Source organism: Schistocerca nitens, chromosome 9 (genome assembly GCF_023898315.1).
Source record: "Schistocerca nitens isolate TAMUIC-IGC-003100 chromosome 9, iqSchNite1.1, whole genome shotgun sequence".
Taxonomy (NCBI): Eukaryota; Metazoa; Arthropoda; class Insecta; order Orthoptera; family Acrididae; genus Schistocerca; species Schistocerca nitens.
Window position 1 is genome coordinate 377,388,735 of NC_064622.1, and position 22,984 is coordinate 377,411,718.

Consider the following 22,984-nt stretch of genomic DNA (forward strand, 5'->3'; position numbering starts at 1 on the left):
GTTCAAGGGGACTAATGACCTCAGCAGTTGAGTCCCATAGTGCTCAGAGCCATTTGAACCATTTGAACCAAGAACGGCAAGTTTCGGCTCGAAGTCCCGATGTGGCAAATAGATTTAAACTTCTAAGAAGCTTTATTATTACGTATCTCCCTTGCATAGGGTCTAATTCGACAAGTGAATCTTTGATTGTATTTCCGTGTGTCACTGTATTTGTAACTACCATTAGTACTGATCTATTGACTGACTAATATTTACGGTTGTTATCTCACAGTGGCTGCATTTCGCTTTATATATTTCCCATCTACAATACAACAACTGTAACGCATTACTATTCTGCGGTCATAAACTTATGATCTATTTCTAGGAACATTAGTAAACCATCTTACCTTGTTCTTCGTGAAATCCAAATACCATATATAGTCTAACGTGACATAGTACATATGAAAATTGAAGAGATCATTAGCTCCTGTGGCTTTCGTGTGTGGAATGGATGTGCATGTTGCGCACTGTAATATGATGGATAGCCGATCCACTAAACGTGGCCACGTAACGAACGAAAGAATGAACGAGCGGTGATAGCGCGTTACTGCATGCTGTATCTGAAGTGTGAACTAGCAGATGAGTACACAGGTGTAGCAAACTCTGTGTGCTTAATGGCTAGTTTACATGTGAGCAGTGTTCCACGAAGTAACGAGGTCGTGCGCTCGCCAGTGTGTTGGCTGTTAGAAACTTCAGAGCATTAGAATTACGGTGCGATATATATGGCGTATATGGGTTCTCCCCCAGTACTCCAAACACTCTGCATTTTAGGTCGCGTGTTTAGAAATATCGTTGTTATTTTAATTTATAAAACACTGCATCACAGTCAGGACGCGAGAATTTTATAATGAGTGTACTTAGTAATACATTCAGGATAGTAACAAATGATACTATCTCTACAAGCAGAACAACAGTCGCGAAAGTAATCAACTCACTACGAAGTAAACTGCATATGCCATAGATACGTGTGCACGCGACCGCGGCAAGAGACGCGAACACGAAACGTCCCGGTATTGGCTAGATTAAATTCAACAAAAAAGGTTTCGTAACTTGTTTCCAATCACTAATATACGAACGTGAACGGCAATAGTAAGAAAATATACAAGAAAAATGACTACCCATGCTGACAGAGGTGGAAGGGAGGACTGCCCACGGCAACGTCGTCAATTTGTAAAAAATATTTACTGTTGAATAAAAAGTAAATTGAGGAAAAAGCATAACGAAATAGCTCTTTTATATCGGCTTTGAACTTAATGTTAAAGTGTTGTGACGAATCGATTAAGGCGACCGAAGTGGAATGTGAGTCAACTTAGCTTACTAATAAGTCTGATTCTTTGACTGGAAGTGACTGAAGTCCGTTAATAAAGTCACCGGTGTTGTGAATATGATGCGAGCACTTCCCCACAAAATATGCCAGTAAAAGATATCTAGCTAAGTCATGTAATGAAGTGCCGTTATTGGTCACAACAGGGCGTCTTGGAAGACGTTGTTTTCATATTTATGGAAGACAACATCACCTCTGTGAAAAAGGGCTGTGAGGTCTTAATATTTTCGTAAGGCGTTGTGGAAGGGAAGAAAAATTCAACAACACTGTCGTTTTCCTTTCTGCTCTCCCTGCTGGGGTTTTATCAGTCTTCCAGTACGTTGGACCACTGAACAACTATTAACATTTTGGTCCGTTAAGCTCGTGGTCTTGCGGTAGCGTTCTCGCTTCCCGCGCACGGGGTCCCGGGTTCGATTCCCGGCGGGGCCATGGATTTTCTCTGCCTCGTGATGACTGAGTGTTGTGTGTCTTTCATCATCATTTCATCCCCACCGACACGCAAGTCGCCGAAGTGGCGTCAACTCGAAAGACTTGCACCAGGCGAACGGTCTACCCGACGGGAGGCCCTAGCCACACGGCATTTCCGTTTGGTCATAGACCTCATGTGGCAATCTTTAAGGAAAACTCAATTTATTCGGCAGAACTGACACAAAAGTTTGTTTGTTGATATGTAGATGATACATTTGTACTGTATCCCCGCAGTAAAGAACAATTGTCACGTTTTTTGCAACATCTGAATTCAGTCCATGAGAATACAACGTTTATGATGAAAATGGAGAAGGATGGCTATCTATTGTTTCCTGATATCTAGGTCAGTCGGAAATGGGATGGGTGCGTAGTGCATTCCGTTTGGCACAAGCCCATAATATGTTGAACTATATGAAATAAAATCGTCATTAATTCTGAGCTCTTTGCATTACGACGTTCAAACTGCACGATTGGTCGCGGAGCATGATAGGAATTAGGATGGTTTGGTTTAGCGACGAAACTCACTTTCATTTGGATGGATTCGTCAATAAGCAAAATGGGCCCATTTGGGGGACTGAGAATCCGCATTACGTGATGGAGGAGTCTCTTCAGTCTCAACGGTTGACTGTGTGGTGTACTATGTCCAATCATGGAATAATCGGTGAGATATTTCTTAACGGGACAGTGAGTACCGAACGGTACGTGAAGATTTTGGAAGATGATTTCATCTGCATTTTCCAAAGTGACTCTGATATCGTCATGATGGGGTTCACGCAAGACAGAGCTTGACCCCTTCGGAGCAGGAGAATGTTTGATGTCCTGGAGGAGCACTTTGGTAACAGTATTTTGGCTGTGGGGTACCTAAAGGCCACTGACATAGGCCTCAATTGGCCGCCATATTCTCCGAATCAGAACACTTGCGACTCCTTTTTGTGGAACAATATTAAAGAAAAGGTGTACAGCAATAACTCCAAAACCATTGCTGAGCTGCAAATAGCCATTTTTGAGATCGTCGACAGCATCGATGTTACGGCACTTCAGCAGGTCACGCAGAATTTCGCTGTTCGTCTGCGCCACATCTTCGCCAGTGATGGCAGGCATATCGAACATGTCATAATCTAAATCCGAATACCTGTAGTGACGTTTACATGTTGAATAAAGCGTGTGCAAGCCGTGGTTCATAACTAATTTATGTTATTTTTCATGTAGTTTAATAATTGTCAGCCTGTTTGTATGCAAGTTATTCGGCCACCTAGCGGTGCAAAGAAAAGAGGTGAATCTATTTGCTTAGTGTGAGTCGGCGGGACGAGGCTGTTGCACGGTTGCTTCAGGCAAACCCAGGTACTGGGACTAGGGCTTTGTGACTGGAAATGAGTAATTTCTTCAGTGGGGAATTAGGACGGTGGTTGCTCACACGTGGTGGCTACAACAAATGTACCAGAGGCAGCATAATGTAAGCCTGTCTCAAATACGGTTTCTTAAAACTCTTACAATAAATAGCAGTTACAATACGAAGCAAATATGAATACATCAGTGTACTCTGAAAAATGAGGTGAATCCAATGAAACAATAACCTTTTCAATACCATATTAACTACAAGAGTCAATATTTTACAGTGGTAAACATCTTCAGAATGAATTAGATTTTCACTCTGCAGCGGAGTGTGCGCTGATACGAAACTTCCTGGAAGATTAAAACTGTGTGCCGGACGGAGACTCGAACTCGGGACCTTTGCCTTTCGCGGGCAAGTGCTCTACCAACTGAGCTACCCAAGCACGACTGACGCCCCGTTCTCACAGCAGGAGAGCTTCTGTTAAGTTTGGAAGGTAGGAGACCAGGTACTGGCAGAAGTAAAGCTGTGAGGACGGGGCGTGAGTCGTACTTGGGTAGCTCAGTTGGTAGAGCACTTGCCCGCTAAAGGCAAAGGTCCAGAGTTCGAGTCTCGGTCCGGCACACAGTTTTAATCTGCCAGGAAGTTTAATCTTCAGAATGAATCTCTAAATTAGCAACTTTTAACGTTTCATGCATTTCCAACAAACAATATCCGAGATGGTAGCATTGAACTAAAGCTATGATTGCTGAAAGCTGCTAATATGTATCTTTTTATTTTTTGATTTATTACGTTTTATACCTTTTCTTAATGCAAATGTCTGACAGAGGAACGTATTCTTCACATTAACACAGCAACTTAATTCAAAAAATGTTCAAATATGTGTGAAACCTTATAGGACTTAAGGGGACGCAGTAGCGAGGGAACTCCCATAAGGAATCAATGCTAAAACGAGCAAACGTCAGGTACACTTTATGAAGTAACTAATGGAGATAAAGACTTGAAACTTTTACATTGTACAGCTGAAATATCGTTCTCAAATCACATAAAAAATGGTTAATGTATTTTATACATTTCTTGAGTAGTCATTTTTTTGTTCTATAAGACAAAAAATTAAAACGTTTCTAAACACTATGGAGCTTGTAAATCTGTTCTTTATATCACTACTGGTCTATTTTTTTATCTAATTAATCATATTTGTATTAACAAGAGATACTGTAAGTCTGATGTCTGTAGCAAATATAGTTTTCGAGAAAGGTGTACCAGAAGGTCAAAAAATGTAGTTTAGAGAAAAATGGTATTAAAGTTTTACATGCAAGAAAGTAATGTACAATGTCTTACAGACACACTTTTAAAACATCCCAGGGCTATAATGTGGCTCAGCTTCTTGATCTTTATCTTATTTTCTTCTTTTCTTTGATCTTCTGGCTATCCTGGCCTCCTTGGTAGCATTTCCTGCAGAAATATCAGCATGACAGATACGGTCCATGTCAATCTTTTTCAGTCCCCTTTCAGTACTGATACCATCCTTTGTTCCCAAGAGTCTTAATACATCAGTCTTCTTTGACACACCAGCATTGAAGCACATCATTGCATCATGAACACCAAATTTTAGTGTTTCTTTTCTAACGAAAACAGTTTTTTGGTAGCCTTCTCCAAATGACGGAATTCAAACTTTCATTTGGGTTTAGAGTTTTTCCATGGAGACACTTTTTCAAGAGCTCTTGTTGGCTAAGGTCTCTGAAAATGGGTTTCACAGCTTGCAGGATTTTTTCTGGAATTGAATGTTTGTGCTTATAGCTGCAAGATGTAGCTGGGTTGTTGAATTTGCACCAACTGTCAGGTCCCCACGAACAAATGAATAACTCCGAATCTAATAATCAGATTTGTATGAAAAAACGGCATTTTGTAGCCAAATAATTGGAGCATAGATTAAGATTTTTTTGAGCCTGTTCGCGACTGTGTCCCCTTAACTGCTAAGGTCATCAGTCCCTAAGCTTACACACTACTTAACCTAAATTATCCTAAGGACAAACACACACACAACCATGCCTAGGGAGGACTCTGACCTCCGCCGATACCGAGACCAGCCGCACTGACCGCTCGGCTAATCCCGCGCGGCGCAACTTAATTCAGCATGAATACCTCGTACCTTGTCATACTTCTGTATTTATGTTATTAATATGTTCCTTCGGCAGATATTTATTTAAATACTCATTACAGTTGACACAAAAACTCATATTTTTTGAAGTGATCAATCATGCATTAATTGACACAGTAACTAAAAAGAGGGCTGAGAGACACTTCTATGAAGTATATGTTAATTATTGTTTAAAAAAAAATTCAACGAAATTCTATTGTCTCTTTAACGTGAGTACAGTGGTACAGGAATGATATCTTATTTATCGATGAACAAACCATTATTTTACAGCGAACGGTCGGATTGTAGGCAAATGTAAGTAATTCTATTTTATTTAAATATCGCTATAATATAGTAGTGTAGTGCAGAAGATGGCTAAGTTGAGTAAAAAACGTGTCCGGAGAACTTAAAAAATGTGGATTTTGTTGGGCAAAGACTTCAGCCAATGGAAAAGCAGACAGTGGAGGAATACCGCTGTAGTAAAGTGGAGATGGGTGGAAGGGACTTTTAACTCAGGCAAGGTCTGAAAGTGCTTCAGTACGTAACTTTTAACTTTTTTAGATCGTATTAGAACTGAGAATAGACACAGTATGACTTTTTCCACTCGTTATCTCTCCCGTGTTATTTTGTAAATAATGATGGTGAACTGTGACACAAAATGGGTATAGTTTTCGAGATTCTTCTATGACGACTTAGTTTGAGAATTCTGCTACCATTCTCGTAACGTTCTCAATGCAATTTTACTACATTTAGTACCGTCTTTTTATCTCTGTTATACTTGGTTACCGTAGGAGTACTTTCCAAATATTTGAGATGCTCTTGCATGAATAAACGTTATTCAACACAATTCTGTGGGGGGACCTTCAGTTGCAGACGTTAGAATAGAATCCTTTTATGTTTCGTTTAATGTTACACTATATTTTATTAATTCACAATTCTAGCCATTGCTCAGACTATTTGACTGCAGGGCCAGAGCTACATGTTATTATTTGCGGCGAGTTAATTGCTGGACATGAAAGAAGGCGTAAGCGGCTCCGCCCTACGACATTAGGAGGCTGTTCGTTCTAAAGAGAGCCGTGCTAGCCCAGTTAATATATGAGGAATATCAGGTAAAGTCTCAATTGCTTGGCTCATTTGAAGTTCTCGTTAGGGAGCAACTACATGGCAGCTGAAGTTTTAGTTAACGTACAGACCTGTATTTGTAGGCGTCTAGCAGCCAATACCCATAACAAACTATGGGTGTCGTTTGAACGCTGGAGCAATGGGCACACGTTACGTCTGATGGAGAGAGTCTTGCAAAGGAGCTGCATTACCTACAGTCTGTGTTAAAACATAATAAGCACATTTTTATGGTCTCCAGACACGATTTTTACTCAACTTGGCCATCTTCTGCACTACACTACTATATTATAGCGATATTCATCAGATCAGCAGAGCTTTAAGTAAGGAGCACCGAGACCTCCCACAAGATCAAGATCAGGATGAGCGATTCAAGTCCAGGGTATTTCTCCCATCTGTCGGCAACATTTCGTCAAAATTAGGCAGAATCGTGAGGAAACACTCGGCCCTGCTACAAAGACTTCTGATCTTCTTAGTTGGGTATAGAACGATCTGGGATTGCAAAAGGCTGGAACCTACAGAATACGTTGCACAATATGGCACAACCCAAACTGGTCACAGTGCGTGAAAGCAGCATTGAACATGGTCGCTACACTCGAATTTGGCAGCCCAGTGACATAGCCATAGCCGAGAATTGTATCTACACGGACAGTTCATGTATCATTGTGTCACTTCTGCCTCAGAAATATTGGCCTGGATGAGATCCTTCTGCAATCAGTAATTAAGGCATGAGTGGAAATACGTTAGGCAGACGAACTTATTGATTGTGATGGCTGGATGTGGCGTGGGACCCGGTGGTTTCTTTAATTTATTCGGATAGAAAACATTTTATAACTAATGACACGTTTAGCTTCAGTTAATTTTATCAATCTGAGATCTGGATTTCAGCCGACCGGGGTGGTCGAGCGGTTCTAGGCGCTACAGTCGGGAATCGCGCGACCGCTACGGTCGCAGGTTCGAATCCTGCCTCGGGCATGAATGTGTGTGATGTTTAAGTAGTTCTATGTTCTGGGGGCTGATAACGTTAGAAGTTAAGTCCCATAGTGTTCAGCACCATTTGAAGCATTATCTAGATCTGGATTTCAATTCCACGACTTCGCTAGCAATGTAAACCGCAATCTCCCCCATTGTCTCCCCTCAGATCACAAAACTTTTGACGCTGCTGCTTGTTTACAAACACATCCCACTGTCCATACACCTACACACACTCGACAGTCTATCCCAATGAAACTTCAACCAACTCCCTCTCTAAGAAAATCAGTTTGTCTCCCACTAACTTTAACTCTTCCGTGCTATCTAACTCTGTCAGTGCTCCTCTCTCATTTTCCGTCTCCATACATCCTTATTCATTTCCTCCATTACCGTTGTTCTTCCCACACACCAAATTCATCCTTACCCTCTGCCTTTTACAACTTCCGAATGCTACATCGCTTACAGACCACCTCTTCAGCGGGCAGAGTGGCCGAGCGGTTACAGACACCATGTTGCGGACTGCGAGGCCGCTCCCGCCGGAGATTCGAGTCCTCCGTCGGGCATTGGTGCGTGTGCGTGTGCGTGTGTGTGTGTGTGTGTGTGTGTGTGTGTGTGTTGTTCTTAGCATAGATTAGTTTAAGTAGTGTGTAAGTCTAGGGACCGGTGACCTAAGGGGACGAGATAAAAGTGGAAGAATAATTAGGAAGCTACAGCATGAAACACCCATCCCAAAAGAGTAGAATGATCGTGAACCGGAATATCGCACGTAGAAATCCGTGTCATCCGGCTGCAGTCCCGGAACTTCTTGGAATACTGTTTACACAGGGAATTATTCTCAGTTTCTCCACTTCCGAGGTGCTCGTTACTGGGCTCCGAGCCATAACAATCTATCCTTTTTCAAAATCACTTTTATTAGTGGATTCCCCGATTTATGGCCAGTATTATTCTTCTCTACTGCGTCTGTATACTTTCCCTAGCTCGTCACGAGAACACGAAGCCACTAGGACGGTCTCAATCCCATGGTAGGCAGTGGCCGTGATGATTCATTTTATTGGAGTAGTAACACTCGTCCTTTTTTTCCACCACCACAGTTCGTAAGATTTCAATTATCCTTGGCGGTTTCTATTGATTGTCTTAAATTGATCATCCTTTTCTTCCTGCATAGACTGACGGAATGCAACACCACAAGTATTATGTAGCCTACAGCCGGCTGTGCTTGAATTTGAGCCCACAACATCTGGAGGCAAGATATCGACTCACACTAAAGACACTTCTATGAGTACGGAGAATTTAGTAAATGTTGTGATTGTTCTTGGCTTCGAAAAATCTGGTGTTGGATACGTGTAAAGGGGAGCAATGACCAACATACTGGAGGATGTATGCCTTTTAACCTATAGTTTAAATTACGGGTGCCCGCAAAAGTTAAGGTAAGAAAGGACAATATTCCAAAATTGCTGTTTCAATATTACTGATTAGAAGAATTTGGGATGGTGAAGTGGCTAAGAACCTCATCTGGCAGGAAGTGCACAAATGTTGTTGTACCTCAAAACTTTAACAGTTACCCTCTCAACAAGTTTTTGAAGGCAAGATTACCTTCATACCTGAAATACACTCCTGGAAATTGAAATAAGAACACCGTGAATTCATTGTCCCAGGAAGGGGAAACTTTATTGACACATTCCTGGGGTCAGAGACATCACATGATCACACTGACAGAACCACAGGCACATAGACACAGGCAACAGAGCATGCACAATGTCGGCACTAGTACAGTGTATATCCACCTTTCGCAGCAATGCAGGCTGCTATTCTCCCATGGAGACGATCGTAGAGATGCTGGATGTCGTCCTGTGGAACGGCTTGCCATGCCATTTCCACCTGGCGCCTCAGTTGGACCAGCGTTCGTGCTGGACGTGCAGACCGCGTGAGACGACGCTTCATCCAGTCCCAAACATGCTCAATGGGGGACAGATCCGGAGATCTTGCTGGCCAGGGTAGTTGACTTACACCTTCTAGAGCACGTTGGGTGGCACGGGATACATGCGGACGTGCATTGTCCTGTTGGAACAGCAAGTTCCCTTGCCGGTCTAGGAATGGTAGAACGATGGGTTCGATGACGGTTTGGATGTACCGTACACTATTCAGTGTCCCCTCGGCGATCACCAGTGGTGTACGGCCAGTGTAGGAGATCGCTCCCCACACCATGATGCCGGGTGTTGGCCCTGTGTGCCTCGGTCGTATGCAGTCCTGATTGTGGCGCTCACCTGCACGGCGCCAAACACGCATACGACCATCATTGGCACCAAGGCAGAAGCGACTCTCATCGCTGAAGACGACACGTCTCCATTCGTCCCTCCATTCACGCCTGTCGCGACACCACTGGAGGCGGGCTGCACGATGTTGGGGCGTGAGCGGAAGACGGCCTAACGGTGTGCGGGACCGTAGCCCAGCTTCATGGAGACGGTTGCGAATGGTCCTCGCCGATACCCCAGGAGCAACAGTGTCCCTAATTTGCTGGGAAGTGGCGGTGCGGTCCCCTACGGCACTGCGTAGGATCCTACGGTCTTGGCGTGCATCCGTGCGTCGCTGCGGTCCGGTCCCAGGTCGACGGGCACGTGCACCTTCCGCCGACCACTGGCGACAACATCGATGTACTGTGGAGACCTCACGCCCCACGTGTTGAGCAATTCGGCGGTACGTCCACCCGGCCTCCCGCATGCCCACTATACGCCCTCGCTCAAAGTCCGTCAACTGCACATACGGTTCACGTCCACGCTGTCGCGGCATGCTACCAGTGTTAAAGACTGCGATGGAGCTCCGTATGCCACAGCAAACTGGCTGACACTGACGGCGGCGGTGCACAGATGCTGCGCAGCTAGCGCCATTCGACGGCCAACACCGCGGTTCCTGGTGTGTCCGCTGTGCCGTGCGTGTGATCATTGCTTGTACAGCCCTCTCGCAGTGTCCGGAGCAAGTATGGTGGGTCTGACACACCGGTGTCAATGTGTTCTTTTTTCCATTTCCAGGAGTGTAAAAGCATAATTAATTAGTACTTTTTTAAGATTATGAATGAAGCTCGAAAAAAATTGTACAATATTATATTCTTATTCGCATGACAATGTTAGGCTGATACACAAAATTAAGAATCTGAATCTGAAGAAACAAAAATATTCATTGAAGATATCCTATTGTATACCAGCAAAAATAGGCTGAAAAATATTCACCTGTGTGATTCTCCTGCAAGTAGAGAAATAGGAAATAAGCTTAGTAAACTAAACAAAAAAAAAAAAATTCAACATGGAAACCGTCCTTTCTTTCTTACAAAGTGATCACGCTAAGGGATTTATTTCGTTATTTTCACGAATTCTGTTTTAGATGTTGATTGTCACAATATAATTTAAACAAAATGTGACCTGAAGTTTTCCTGGCGTATTTCCAATTCGAAAAGTTCTCTGGTATCCGGCCGGGTAGCGTCGTAATTTCTCCACAGTATTTCAGCAGACGTACACGCTGCTATCTTCAGATGGTTCCTGACGAATGCTGTGCTGTTCCTCTCGGTGCCCTATATACTCTAGCCGTTATCCCCTCCACCGTTCCTCTCCTGGTGTCTTCGGTGCGGTCGGCGCGGCCGCTGCTGGAGATCGTGGGGGAAGCGGCACCTGGGTCTGAACTAGGGTCTGCAGTCTCCCTGCAGGAGAGGTGCGCTTACATCCCCAGGAGGACCGCGCACCACGTAAGGGGCTCACACGTCTTTTAAAAATAATATTAGTTTGTAAATGAGACCTTAGTTTACTTTTTGGTGATTCAGATTACGGTAAAAAGAAAACCACTTCTTACCACCTCTTAAGCTACGGTGAGGGGGGATATATATATATATATATATATATATATATAAGAGAGAGAGAGAGTGAGTGAGAGAGAGAGAGAGAGAGAGAGAGAGAGAGAGAGAGAGACAGATAGTCGAATATGGTGGGGGCGTTTTTTTTTCTTTTGCGTCGGTCAATCTTCATTCCTCAGTTATCTATACAACTATTCGTTATGATATGTGCTACATTTAACCCATTACGTTACTTTGAGAATTTTTTGTTTGCTGCCGGTTATTGTGATCGAATCAGGAAGCACATGAAAAAGAATAAAGAATGTTCTGTGGTCTACGACGACGACAAATAAACTATTTACGAGTACTTGCTACTGTTTCAACTTCGATAAGTCATTCAAACTTTAAGGCTTTACTTGGTGCCAATGAAAACAGGAAAATCAGGAAGAGCTATATTATGCATACAAAACAACCAGCGGAAAAATGCTCCTATCGGAAAGTGAAAAGGCGAAATGTTCCTGTTTAAAAGACTGATTGAAATGCGGGGAACCACCCGTCTAATTATAACTTCCTCAGCACCTTGAGAAATTTTCCCAAAGAGTGCGGAGATTATAATCAGGCTCTTTTAACATGCAACTCACTACTCACTCCCACAAACTCCCCAACTACAACTCGATCACAACCACTCGTTCATAACCAACAACACCCACTTGGCTATTCTCACTCACTCATCCGAGCTCATTTCATAATCTCTTCGTCTCTCTGGAAGTGTCATTACCTCCTGTCTCCCAGACACAAACTCGTTCAACTACTACAGTCTGTCATTGTCACTATCTCATTCCTGTTTTCTTTTACTGCTATTATCTAATTCATTCGTTCATACTTTACCTAGCACTGCACTGTCAACTACGTTACACTGCTACTGTGGGCCTCTCGTTCTTTCACACTGTCACTACCCCCTTTGCTCTTTCTATACCTCAACAACTGTCTACTGTCTTCCAGTATTTATTACCTTTTCGTCTCTTGTTGGCTACCATATCTCCTACAGTCAGCTTGAAAGAGCGCTAATACACTTGCTTGTCAAACTCTTCGGGAAAAGTTTTTAGAGGTGCAGAGTAAGATTGAGGCAGTGCTCCAATACAAGCATTTTTCCTCTATTTCTCTCTCTTCCCAGCAAGGCATGTCATTCATATGAAAATAACTTTATGGCTCAGTAAAATTTTGATAGTTCACTACACTAATTTTACACATCAGCCGGATTATACCTGCAGAAAAATTTTGCATGTGCTTCAGTACTACAGTATGGTGTTCCCAGAAACCTGATTTTAACGGGCACACAGGATATTTCTTCGTACTACATCATTTCATAAACTTCATTTTTGACTTAGTCTGGATCTTACGTGCGTATCTTACATGTACAAGTAGAGTAACTTTTAACCTCTCTATCTCGGAAACGCATAAAAAATCAAGAAAATTTTCCATATTGTTAGAGGACAGTATCTTAGCTACTAGTTGTACAGTATGTATTTATTTTCTGTGCTTGGACATCTTGGAATTCGCGGTTCGATTTTTGTACCCAAAGATTGTTGAAAACGAGAAGACTGCACTCCTAGATCAATGCCTAGACAACATACCGCTAAATTCTAGAAATTTTCTGAGTTTATTTGTTGCTTGGATCTCGTCAGACACCGGAATTTATGTGCATATTTTACGTGTACATATTAGGTAAATTTGGACCTCAGTGTCTCAGAAACGGATAGTTATCAACAGAGTTCTCAAGGTAGTTCGAGGAGGCGATCTTAGGAATATATCGTAAGAATTTGAACCATATTTTGTGGACAGCCGTGTTGGAATCCCTAGCTCGGTTTTGGTAGAAAAGAATAGTGTTTCTGCGCTACATTTTGGAACATATTAGATAGCGCTTGCTGTCGCTTGCGTAGTGATTATATTAATTCCTAATACCGTGTACTATTAAGTTCTTTATTGCAATAAATGACGAATATACCACACAATGGAATTTAGTGCAGTTCGTACACCTACATCAACATCCATACTCTGCAAATCTAGGTGAAATGCATAATATGCTCGCATCTCGTGGTCGTGCGGTAGCGTTCTCGCTTCCCACGCCCGGGTTCCCGGGTTCGATTCCCGGCGGGGTCAGGGATTTTCTCTGCCTCGTGATGGCTGGGTGTTGTGTGCTGTCCTTAGGTTAGTTAGGTTTAAGTAGTTCTAAGTTCTAGGGGACTTATGACCACAGCAGTTGAGTCCCATAGTGCTCAGAGCCATTTGAACCATTTTGAAATGCATAATAGACGGTACTTACCAATGTACCACAAGTTATGATTTCTTCCCGGTCCACCCACGTACTTGCACTTTCTAAGAAGTCTACTCTTGTGCCCGCGGTCTCTTTGGAACAATAAGTAGTGGGCGGTAGTAGCCTACATTCCAAAATACTTCACGTAACAACAGTTCTTGCAGCTTTGTCGGTAAGCTTTCGCTGTCAAGTCGGCTTCTGTTCTTGGGCGTCTGCTAGTTCAAGCTTTTCCGCAACTTCGTGTCGCTCATTCGTGAATTAACGAGTGAGCATTCGCGTTGGCATTCTATGTGTTAGTTCACTGTCTCATGACTATTGTTCTCATACTTTTTTTTATGTAGTCTGCGATTAGCCAGAGAAGTGTTTTGTTAGTTTTCTTTGCAGAATGACTGCTTTTTCTGAATAAATCATCCTCCTCTGTTTTAGCTACCATTAAGCTTATGACGTCTCTCCCTTCAAATCACCACAAACTGTTACAGCAAGGTATGTGTGTGTGCTCGTCATTCCTATAGTGAATTTCATGTCGTGATTCTATTTCTCTGCGTGTTGTTTAAAGGTGCGAAACTTAGCCATTCTAATCCCGCTGACGTCATGCCAAATACAGTACTGCCCTTTACAATTGCTACACCAAAATGGAATTCAGATAATAAACGTGTATTCGTTGGACAAATATACTAGAACTGACATGTGATTACATTTTCACGCAATTTGGGTGCATAGATCCTGAAATATGAGTACCCTGAAAACAACCACCTCCGGCTGTAATAACGGCCTTGATACGCCTGGGCATTGAGTCAAACAGAGTTTGGATGGCGTGTACAGGTAGCGCTGCCCATGCAGCTTCAACATGATTCCACAGTTCATCAAGAGTAGTGACTGCCGTATTGTGACGAGACAGTTGCTCGGCCACCATTGACCAGACGTTTTCAATTGGTGAGAGATCTGGAGAATGTGCTGGCCAGGGCAACAGTCGAACATTTTCTGTATCCAGAAAGGCCCTTACAGGACCTGCAACATTTGGTCGTGCATTATCCTGTTGAAATGTAGGGTTTCGCAGGGATCGAATGAAGGGTAGAGCCACGGGTCGTAACACATTTGAAATGTAACGTCCACTGTTCAAAGTGCCGTCAATGCGAACAATAGGTGACCAAGACGGGTAAACAATAGCACCCCATACCATCACGCCGGGTGATACGCCAGTATGGCGATGACGAATACACGCTTCCAATGTGCGTTCACCGCCATATCGCCAAACACGAATGCGACCGTCATGTTGCTGTAAACAGAACCTGGATTGATCGGAAAAATAACCTTTTGCCATTCGTGCACCCAGGTACGTCATTGAGTACACCATCGCAGGCGCTCCTGTCTGTGATGCAGCGTCATGGGTAACCGCAGCCGTGGCCTCCGACCTGATAGTCCATGCTACAGCAAACGTTGTCGAACTGTTCGTCCAGATGCTTGTTGTCTTGCAAACGTCCCCATCTGGTGACTCAGGGATCGAGACGTGGCTGCACGATCCGTTACAGCCGTGCGGATAAGATGCCTGTCATCTCGACTGCTAGTGATACGAGGCCGTTGGGATCCAGAACGGCGTTCCGTATTACCGTCCTGAATCCACCGATTACATATTCTGCTAACAGTCATTGGATCTCGACCAACGTGAGTAGCAATGTCGCGATACGATAAACCGCAATCGCGATAGGGTACAATCCGATCTTTATCAAAGTCGGAATCGTGATGGTACGCATTTCTCTTCCTTACACGAGGCATCACAACAACGTTTCACCAGGCAACGCCGGTCAACTGCTGTTTGTGTATGGGAAATCGGGTGGAAACTTTCCTCATGTCAGCACGTTGTAGGTGTCGCCACGGGCGCCAGCCTTGTGTGAATGCTCTGAAAAGCTAATCATTTGCATATCACAGCATATTCTTCCTGTCGGTTAAATTTCGCGTCTGTAGCACGTCATCTTCGTGGTGTAGCAATTTTAATAGCCGGTAGTTTAGCTTAATTGAAACAACGGCAAGTAAAGTACCTTCTGTCCACTGGTTTCGTTACTCTGATGTTGGCGGATCTCGTGGTGGACGATCCTAATAACGCGGTCTGACAAATACTCAGTTACATTCACGTTTAACACAAAGTATAATTACGTCACATATGAAATATATACAGTCAGCGAAGATCCTCTTAGCGGAGCGCTTCGTAGCGGGTGGTTATTTCTGGAAAGCCGGCGTCTCGGTCCATTCACTGCTCGCGGGGATCTGCTGCCGGCGACGTCTGAGTCAATAAAGGAACTTCCGCGCTGGGCTCGGCTGCTGCCTTTTCTGCAGGCGCAGCCAGTGCCGGAACTGCGATAGAAGCAAGAAGGAGAGACTCCGCAGGTATAACTCGCCGCGGTTCGCCATTCAGCCCGAGTAATCGTCTCTGTGGCGAAACAGCAAAACGCGAGACGAGATCCTGGTCTTTCTGAAGTATTAAGCTTTTACTATGCGGTGTAGAACGACACACAGAGGGTACAGCTAGGCAAAGTTGCCGGGATAAGGTACACCTATTTTTAGGCCGAGTAGCTACTGGATGCAAAGATGTTAGTGATTATAATCTACAGTCATTGAAGTATAATACTGAATAGTTAGATCACACTCGAGTCAGTTAAAGTATTTTTCATCATTCAGTTTTTGCGAAGTGTCAAAAAAGCCACTCCCCCGACAAGAGCTGGTAAAGTGGGCACTTACCTTTAAACTCAAAAATGAGAGGGTAAAAACTTTTTTAATAAAGAACTAAAAATACATTATTGTGAAACATGACTGCAGTTACAGTTTTCGCAAAGTGAAATTAAATGTGTTCAACTTCTGTGCACAGCTCTTCAGCTCTGCGTAAGGACGACTCGTACTTAATCCACTGTTCTTCTGGTCTTGAGTTTAAAACTTCTCTGCGTAGTACGTGCACTCTGTGTCTTCATCGTTATCACCATAAAGAGTTCGTCTAGGCTTGGGTTAACGGCCTTGCCGCAGTGGTAACACCGGTTCCCGTCAGATCACCGAACTTAAACGCTGTAGATCTGGGCTAGCACTTGGATGAGTGACCATCCGGTCTGCCGAGCGCTGTTGGCAGGTGGGGTGCACTCACCCCCTGCCAGGCAAACTGAGGAGTTACTTGATTGAGAAGTAGGGGCTCCGGTCTTGTAAACTGACATACGGCCGAGAGAGCGGTGTGCTGACCACACGCCCCTCCGTATCTGCATCCAGTGACATCTGTGGGCTAAGGATCACATGGGGGCTGGCCAATACCGTTGGGCCTTCATGGCGTGTTCGAACGGAGTTTAGTTCTAGGGTTGGGGTTCCTACTCTTAACAATTTTCTTCCTACTACCTTTCTTCAACTTCTATTTTTTTTCATCTTTATACTTTCTTTTTCTTCTCTTTCTTCATTTGAGGCTTCTAGATATCACTTATAACTTCTTGCTGTGAGTATCACAGTGGAAATTCTTGTGGTCGTTGCTTTTACGTTTTAGCCCCCACACTAAGTTGGCAAAAACCACCGCTCAGGTGTCCACTTTGCCCCAGTTGACTCCTTCACACAAACTTACAATTTCTGAAGTAGGATTATGGAAACACAATTTCGTTGAAATGACATTAATGGCATTCTCTCTCAACAATAATTACACAAACTGACCTCTTACCGCCGGAGTGTTCGAGTCCACCTTCGGGCATGGATGTGTGTGTGATGTCTTTAGCATAAGTTAGTTTAAATAGTGTGCAAGTCTAGGGACCGATGACCTCAGCAGTTTGGTCCCATAGGAATTCACACACATTTGCATTTTTTTGATCTCTTAAATCTGGAGAACTAAAATGCATATCAAAAATTATAGCGCCGAGGAGCGACAGAGCATACGGTTAAGACTCACAGGCTGACTGGGCTCTCCAGGAAAAATAAACTGAGGCATTACTAGTACGGTGCCAGCACCTATTAACTCCTGCGACCCCAGTAGCCACTTTGTCTGCCATGCCGGCTTTGTCAGGCTGTCACATATTATATAAATCACTGTAAAATTCGTCCAGACACAGCTTCATCTTATGCACAGTTAGGCTCGTCATAAAGTGAACATCAAATAGAGAGGGATGCAGTTAGTAAATACTCCCTGTTGAAAATATCTGGGAGTCATCCACGATCGTACTCTGACGCACAAGCAGCACCAAAAGAGTATGATTATGAAGGTGGAAACCGGAAATAGTACACCTTTCGCAAGTTGACTGGTAGCTCGTGTGGATTTCTATCACAAACGCTGAGATCGACGGCACTAGCAACATGTTACAGTACTGTATGTGTATCCATGCAAACATAGTTGGTAATGCACTAAACAGGTAGACTTAATGCAAGATTTTTGACATCTGCACATCATCTAAAACTGTACCAGTTTGAAGGCACAACGCCACCAGATATTCGTCGTGAAATATCTGATGACACAGAGAGCACATATCAGACTCACCGTGAAACCAGTCCATTAGAATGGCACGTTCCAACAGCCTTAAGGTTGAGGTCAAGAAGAAGCTTCCTCAGAACCATTTCAGTCTTCCAAACAGTAGCAGCTACAACAAGGAAATATTTCAGGATTTAACGACTTGAGAATACTCACCTGGCCCCTACCATCGAAAATACAACTTGGCTATGAACAGAACTGGATGATCTGGAAGTCACTCAAACCTTCTTCGTCCTGTAGTAGGAAGATCCAGGATTAGCCTTCAGAAGTGATACTTCCCTGTGGATATCACTGTGTCATCGGAAAACGGCAGACGATGGAGCACGTACTGGGATGTTAACGGCTCCCTGCATTTTGCACGCAAGACCCTCTGCTTGTGACCCAGATCGCGAGTAAAGTTTCAAGATTTTGGTCAACAACAGCGTGACTGGTGTATTCTTTCTTTTATCTGCATCTAATGATAATATCCATGTACTGTATTTGTTTCTGATTTATAAATACTGTGAACTGTTTGTATACGTGGGCATGTACCAATGTTTCAAATCCTTCAATTCAAAGTCGTAGCAGAATTAAATCCTGTCATCTGTGCGTTGTGTAGTATGGAGCCTCCATGTGACGAGTTGTTAGTCCTTTTATACGCATAGATATACGACGTTCTTCTCGTCGTGGCTTCTCTCTAATTTACCTTCGTGGTTGCCTCTACAATTCATACCCTATTGTGACTAGCGCTGTCTAATGCTCGAGACAAACCGTGGGACTTGTATCTCAGAACATTTTTTGGGACAGATTATTTCTCTGCATTGCTGCACACGTACTGTCAACCTAAATACGTTTCGCCAGCCCCGCTTTAACCCGCGACACAAAGTTAAAAAATGATTCAAATGGCTCTAAGCACTATGGGACGACATATGAGATCATCAGTCCCCTAGAAGTAGAACTACTTAAAGCTAACGAACCTAAGGGCATCTCCTAGATCCATGCCCGAGGCAGGATTGAAACCTGGGACCGTAGCAGCAGCGCGGTTCGCACTGAAGCGCCTAGAACCGCTCGGTCACAACGGTCAGCGACACAGAGTTAAATCTGTCAGTATCCTACCCACCGTCCGTAATATGTTGCTGGCACTCACTCACGCGCTTATCCGTCTTCTAGAGCTCTGGAGTTGGCCGATGAGCTACTGCTCGGCAACGGTAGGCTCGCGCCTGCAAGTTCCTGTTAAAGCTTCCAGCACGACATCGTGGTCAGCCGCTGATCTGCACACAGCCGACAGAGCACTTCATGGATATTCCTCGTCACACCCCAGTGTGCGATTGAGCATGCTTTCCATAGAGCTAGAGAGGACAGCCCGTACTGTAATATTACTAGTAATACGTATGTTTTCAGATAATGCTCTTTAACTGGCCGCCTTCAAGTGTGTGTCAGCGACTCTCTCCAGCTTCCGAGCTCGTCCTTCTGAACCTGTAGCGTCACCAACTCACCTGCTCGGCCTGTTGCGGCACAACTAGTTTCAAAACTACCTCAGATTCGACCACTAGATTTGAAAACGGGAATCGCAAACAGCAGCTTCACTATCTCCAATCCGTTTCTAGCATCTCCTCCACAACCAAAGAAGATAACAGTGTTAAGTTTACAATCGGAAGGGCATTCACAAAAATACTTCTGCTTACAGAAGTACCACAACTTCGTCGGATAAAATGGAGAATATTGTGTTCTATAAGAACTCGGCACGTCAGCAATATTGTTATCAAACACTTCCTCCAGCGAGTTGATGTGTCCACGTTGTGATATAGAATCTCTGTCCATCTAGCAACTGCCCACTAACTAAGTCACACCCTGCCTCACAGAAACCGGAAAACAGGTGAACCCTTCACACTCATGTATGAGAAATGGGACAGAAAACTCTTTCATTTTACCATGGTAGAGGAACAACTTCACAGGTCGAAGTTGCTCTTGTACCTTGAACTTCGTAGAAGCAGCACTTTTAGGACCACAATTCTGCCCAAAATGGGTCCACGAGTCCCATCCGACGCTCGCGAGCACTACAAATTAACTCTCCATTTCGCAAATTCCAAATCAGTCTAGAAAACCATTTCAACATTCAGGTCTTTAGACCGATCAACCTCAGGACAGAACTAACGTGTTACCATTGATCACCTCCTGCTAACGCTCACAGAACTTGCTGTAAGATGCTGCTTACTTCCAATACCTCTATAATTTTTCTTCTGGATGGATAGAAATCCTGTGAAAATTAAATTGACGACATATATGTCAATAAAAAGAGAGTGGGATAGGTGGAGGGGAAGGGACATGAGGACGAGAACATAAGCCACTGACGTATAAGTTGTTTCTTTGAATTAAAGTTAACCCCTGATTTATTTTGGCATTGTAGAGGATTGTACATTATGGCAATCGGTAATTTTCTTGTCACAGTTTGACACAGCACACTCTTATGGTCCTCTGTGGGTTGAAACTAGGCGGGCTTATTGAGAGTGGCCTTCAGTTCATTTTGTGCTGTATGTGTGTTGTCATGAACACTTAGTTATCATATTCCGTCTCTGACTTTTGCAGGGTTCGTAAAGTTTGTAGTTCCTACTGAGTATGCAGTGTTCCCTGGGTATACATTGCAGCATTAGAAAATTGTAGCGAAATGCGGGAAGATCTGCAGCAGATAGGCACTTGGTGCAGGGAGTGGCAACCGACCCTTAACATAGATAAATGTAATGTATTGCGAATACATAGAAAGAAGGATCCTTTATTGTATGATTATATGATAGCGGAACAAACACTGGTAGCAGTTACTTCTGTAAAATATCTGGGAGTATGCGTGCGGAACGATTTGAGGTGGAATGATTACATAAAATTAATTGTTGGCAAGGCGGGTGCCAGGTAGAGATTCATTGGGAGAGTGCTTAGAAAATGTAGTCCATCAACAAAAGAGGTGGCTTACAAAACACTCGTTCGACCTATTCTTGAGTATTGCTCATCAGTGTGGGATCCGTACCAGATCGGGTTGACGGAGGAGATAGAGAAGATCCAAAGAAGAGCGGCGCGTTTCGTCACAGGGTTATTTGGTAGCCGTGATAGCGTTACGGAGATGTTTAGCAAACTCAAGTGGCAGACTCTGCAAGAGAGGCGCTCTGCATCGCGGTGTAGCTAGCTCGCCAGGTTTCAAGAGGGTGCTTTTCTGGATGAGGTATCGACTATATTGCTTCCCGCTACTTATATCTCCCGAGGAGATCACGAATGTAAAATTAGAGAGATTCGAGCGCGCACGGAGGCTTTCAGACAGTCGTTCTTCCCGCGAACCATACGCGACTGGAACAGGAAAGGGAGGTAATGACAGTGGCACGTAAAGTGCCCTCCGCCACACACCTTTTGGTGGCTTTCGGAGTATAAATGTAGATGTAGATGTAGATATACAAATTCTATTAGTCCATCTCCTCTTTCCCCCTCCCCTTTTCTGTTCATCTCCTCCATCCTCCCCTCTGTCCTTCATCTCCTTTCCTCTGTCCGCCGCATCAAGCACCACTCTCTGACAATCTCCTCCTGCCCCTCTTTCGGTCGATCGGCTCGTCCTATGTCTGTTCATTTGCTACTTCCCACTCTGTGTGTCTGTCTGCTCCTTTCGCTTTGCCCAAGTGTTGCTTCCCCGTCCGTCGATCTCCTCCTCTTCCTTCTGAGTCAGTTTCCTTCCCGCGCCATCTACACTCCTGGAAATTGAAATAAGAACACCGTGAATTCATTGTCCCAGGAAGGGGAAACTTTATTGACACATTCCTGGGGTCAGATACATCACATGATCACACTGACAGAACCACACGCACATAGACACAGGCAACAGAGCATGCACAATGTCGGCACTATTACAGTGTATATCCACCTTTCGCAGCAATGCAGGCTGCTATTCTCCCATGGAGACGATCGTAGAGATGCTGGATGTAGTCCTGTGGAACGGCTTGCCATGCCATTTCCACCTGGCGCCTCAGTTGGACCAGCGTTCGTGCTGGACGTGCAGACCGCGTGAGACGACGCTTCATCCAGTCCCAAACATGCTCAATGGGGGACAGATCCGGAGATCTTGCTGGCCAGGGTAGTTGACTTACACCTTCTAGAGCACGTTGGGTGGCACGGGATACATGCGGGCGTGCATTGTCCTGTTGGAACAGCAAGTTCCCTTGTCGGTCTAGGAATGGTAGAACGATGGGTTCGATGACGGTTTGGATGTACCGTGCACTATTCAGTGTCCCCTCGACGATCACCAGTGGTGTACGGCCAGTGTAGGAGATCGCTCCCCACACCATGATGCCGGGTGTTGGCCCTGCGTGCCTCGGTCGTATGCAGTCCTGATTGTGGCGCTCACCTGCACGGCGCCAAACACGCATACGACCATCATTGGCACCAAGGCAGAAGCGACTCTCATCGCTGAAGACGACACGTCTCCATTCGTCCCTCCAGTCACGCCTGTCGCGACACCACTGGAGGCGGGCTGCACGATGTTGGGGCGTGAGCGGAAGACAGCCTAACGGTGTGCGGGACCGTAGCCCAGCTTCATGGAGACGGTTGCGAATGGTCCTCGCCGATACCCCAGGAGCAACAGTGTCCCTAATTTGCTGGGAAGTGGCGGTGCGGTCCCCTACGGCACTGCGTAGGATCCTACGGTCTTGGCGTGCATCCGTGCGTCGCTGCGGTCCCGTCCCAGGTCGACGGGCACGTGCACCTTCCGCCGACCACTGGCGACAACATCGATGTACTGTGGAGACCTCACGCCCCACGTGTTGAGCAATTCGGCGGTACGTCCACCCGGCCTCCCGCATGCCCACTATACGCCCTCGCTCAAAGTCCGTCAACTGCACATACGGTTCACGTCCACGCTGTCGCGGCATGCTACCAGTGTTAAAGACTGCGATGGAGCTCCGTATGCCACGGCAAACTGGCTGACACTGACGGCGGCGGTGCACAAATGCTGCGCAGCTAGCGCCATTCGACG